The sequence below is a fragment of the Lactuca sativa genome, chromosome 9 (genome assembly GCF_002870075.4).
Source record: "Lactuca sativa cultivar Salinas chromosome 9, Lsat_Salinas_v11, whole genome shotgun sequence".
Taxonomy (NCBI): domain Eukaryota; kingdom Viridiplantae; phylum Streptophyta; class Magnoliopsida; order Asterales; family Asteraceae; genus Lactuca; species Lactuca sativa.
In genome coordinates this window covers 74381200-74385360 of record NC_056631.2, presented here as the reverse complement: position 1 = coordinate 74385360, position 4161 = coordinate 74381200, and positions in this window count along the sequence as shown.

The following is a 4161-nucleotide window of genomic DNA, read 5'->3' as shown; positions in this document are numbered from 1 at the left end:
GCCCGGTGCGGCGGACCAGTCACACAGTAGACCCGAAGTGCATGGATGTTCTATGTTCTGTTATGTTATGGCATGTTATGTGTATGGTATATGTGGTTGGTATTTTGGGGGTATCTCTCACTAAGCTTTCGGCCTTATAGTTGTGGGTTAAAATGTTTCAGGTACTTCAGGAGACCATGGCAAGTCAAAGGTGTGATCGTACCGCTCCTCATGTTCATGTTTTATGATATGGTTTTGGGAAGACTCTGATAATAATTGTATTGAAAACCTTTTTGTAATAACTTTATGAAATTGGGTTGTTTTTGAAAAGTTTAAATTGGTTGGAATTTTTATGGTCGTTACATTCACCATGTTTAACTTAGTTTACTCTTTGATTATGTTTGTTTCTACCATGATTATGAAATATGGCAAATAGATGTCAAAACCACTTTCCTTAATGAAAAGTTGGTTGAGGATGTTTACATGAGTCAGCCAGAGGGTTTTGTCAGTACAGAGTACCCTAATAGAGTGTGTAAGCTTGAGAAATCCATCTATGGATTAAAGCAAGCACCTCGCAGATGGAATCTTTACTTCGATGAGAAGGTCAAAGTGTTTGGTTTTTCGAGGAGTGAAGATGAATCTTGTGTATATGTGAAGGATAGTGGGAGTATAGTCAGCTTTTTGGTATTGTATGTGGATGACATACTACACAAAGGAAATGACATCCCAACTTTGCAGGAAGTAAAGTCCTGGCTTGGGAAGTGTTTCGCTATGAAGGACCTTGGAGAAGCACCTATGTGGATAAAGTGTTGAAAAGATTCAACATGCAGAACTCCAAGAAAGGTGAGTTACCGATCCAGAGTAACGCTAGACTGAATAAGACTCAGAGCCCGAGTACAGAGGCTGAGATAGCAGAGATAAGTCAAGTTTTGTATGCTTCCGTTGTAGGCTCGATCATGTATGTTATGACTTGTACTCATCCTGATGTGGCCTTTGCACTGAGCATGGTCAGCAGATGTCAGGGGAATCCTGGCAAGGATCACTGGACTACGGTAAAGAACATTCTCAAGTACCTGCGGAGGACTAAGGATTGGGTCCTTACCCTCGGTGGGAGTGATGACTTGAGAGTAGTAGGGTATAGTGATGATAGCTTCCAGAATGATAGGGATAATTTCCGCTCTTAGTCAGGCTGGGTCTTTACCTTAAACGAAGGAGCAATGTCTTGGAAAAGTTCCAAACAGGAGACAGTGGTTGATTCAACTTGCGAATCAGAGTATATAGTGGCAAGCGAGGCAGCAAAGGAGGCTATATGACTAAAGAACTTCATCGGAGACCTTGGAGTTGTACTAGCTATAAAGGAGCCTATGGAGATTTTCTGTGATAGCAATAGTGCGGTTGCCTTAGCCAAGGAACCGCGAGATCATGGCAGATCCAGACTCATTGACAGAAAATATCATTTCATCAGACACCAAATAGAAGGACTCCTCGTCGCAAAGAGGGTATCATCGGATGAGAACCCAGCAGATCCCCACACGAAGGGATTGGGCAGGGTTAAGCATCTCCAACATGCGAGGCACATAGGGCTGAAGGATGATATTAGTTTTAGTAGTTAGATAGCTTTGGAATGTGTAAAGTGTAATTGGCATTTGATGATGAATAAAAGTTGTGTTTATTTATGAGTAAAGTGTTTCTATTTTTTTTCAATCGTTTACCATCATTTCATTTTGCATGTTTTGACTTCTAGAATAATTATGTTATGGTATATCATATTATTCAAATTCTCCACAGTCGGTCATATGTCGGAAGTAGATATGAATCAAGACTGTCATGTAGTTGGTTGTAGATGTCTAAGTGTAGGGTTTCAAAGCACCCCATGGATGATGACAATGAGCCCCTTTAATGAATTGTAGGTTAAAAGCCAAAGAATTGTCTTTTCCCTATAAATAGTCATGTATTATTCATTATTAGGGTTAAGAGTGAGGCAAAATGTAGTCGCCACGTGAGGTTTCTTATGTAGTCTTAGATTCTTTAGTCTATGTTGAAAGTGTAATTTATTCCTCATGTTTTGAATACATCGAGCAATCATTGGACATAATCTTCATATTTGTGTTTGTTCTTATTTTCCGCATCTTGTTCATCAAATCTCAATTAGAGTTTTTTTCCCAACACTAAGATGTTGGACATTGCAAAGTGTTGCTACAACACTCATGAGTGCTCATAAGTTCTGAGTATTGGATTCAACCCACGCTCACTGGTATCACTTAATGGAATTTATCTCAAGTGATCGTGAGATGGTAATATCATATAAGTCTTCAAACCTAGAGATATGACTTGTTGCCTATGAGTTGGTTATACATTGATTGTACGAAAATGCATTGGTAACTCAATGTTATAAAACATGCCTTTGTGTATAATTCAACAAGTAGTAGAACAAGCATATGAGTCGAAGTTTTTCTGTTCCTTCTTGGATTAGAAGCGATATCTAGGCCCCTCGATGATTTTGTGTTGACCCATGTACCGGGCCCGATCAAAACTAAGTTGATGTGTTCAATTAAGTTCTATGTCAAACCGAAAATCGAGAAACAAACTGTTGGACAATAAGTAAGACATTGTTCCATGTATTTGTCCGGCTGATATCTAGAACAGAGGATTATATGATCCCTTATCTAAAATGGCGCTACATAGTTCAAAAGAGTTTTAAAATCTACGATTGTCGGTCGGTTCCTAAAGTCATAATTGCAGCTATAGTTATTAGACTTATCCAAGTGGGAGACTGTTAGATAAGGTGTCTAAGTCCATAACTATATTTGAGATGTACTTGACCCGACCCGGCATGGTCCATTTGGGTTGCACTTCACCCGAACAATTTATATGGATAATCTTCTGAGAATAGTATAACTTATGATTTATTAATATATTATAAGTTCTAATATATTAATAAGAAATCATATTATTTAATTAGTATTGATCTAAAATTAATTTAGTGATCAGAAGTGTGACTAATTAAATATGGACTCTTGTATTTATATAGTGTGGGCTAAGTGCTTATTTAGAATGGGCTAGGCTTGCATGGTAAGTCCATGGATCTTTAACGCATGGATCTCATGGAAATGAAAGGTCACGGGTATTAGGGTTTACATGGATGTAACCCTAATCCACCACACTATATAAAGGAGTCCTTGGCACTTAAAATGAGACTAGTTTTTGTGTGAAAACTAAGAGAGCTGATTTCAAGAAGAGTGCTATTGTTCTCTCAAGTTTCCAACGTTTGTGGTGATTTATGACTTCCATTTGAGGCATCCACATTATTGGTGCTAGGCTCTCAAACTCCAAGCAATCAACCACTACTAAAAGGTAAGTAACTCTGTGTAACGTCCACGTTTCCAGGCTAGGCATTATCCTTGATGTAATAATCTAGGTTAACCCATGTAACTCTTTTAAAGTACTAATGATGAAATATTTGAGTATTATGTGAATTATGTGAATCATGTGTTTATTTTCTTAATTATTATAATTTAATGAATTAAGAATAAAATAAGCGTCAAAATTAAAGTATGAGATAAGCCCGATATCTTTGCATAAAGTTGTAGTGGCCGAAACGAGGCTTCCGAATATATATAGAACGCCCAAATCTGACTTTGTGTGAGGAAGTTATGATTTTCTAAAGTTTCGACTTGGCAGTATGCAGCCCAAATCCTCGATTTGAGATCGAGCGGTTTATAGCCGAAACAATCTAAACAAGAATCGAAGATCTCATTGTTAGTAGCGAAATGATGAAAAGTTAGGCGAGAACGGACGTTGGACGAAGAAGTTATGAATTTATAACGAAGTTTTCCTGTCCAGGCCTACTAAAAATAAATAATAAAAATAAAGTCAAAATTAGCCGACGGAGTCTAAATGAAAGTTGTAGAGCGTAGTCTCACCTATGCATGAAATAAAGAACGTCGAAAACGGAGATCGTATGCGAAAGTTACGCAATTTAGAGGTTTGACGAGTCAAATTACGCCGAGCATAATTTGAGTACGCCTAGCGTACTCAGAAGGGTGCAAGTTGCCTGACCAATACTCGAGTGCCACCAAATGACGCATGAAGTGACGTCGAAGTACGCCCAGTGTAACCAAGTTACGCCCAACGTAATTGGAAATTACGCCCAGCGTAATCCCAGACCCAATGTAACAGCCC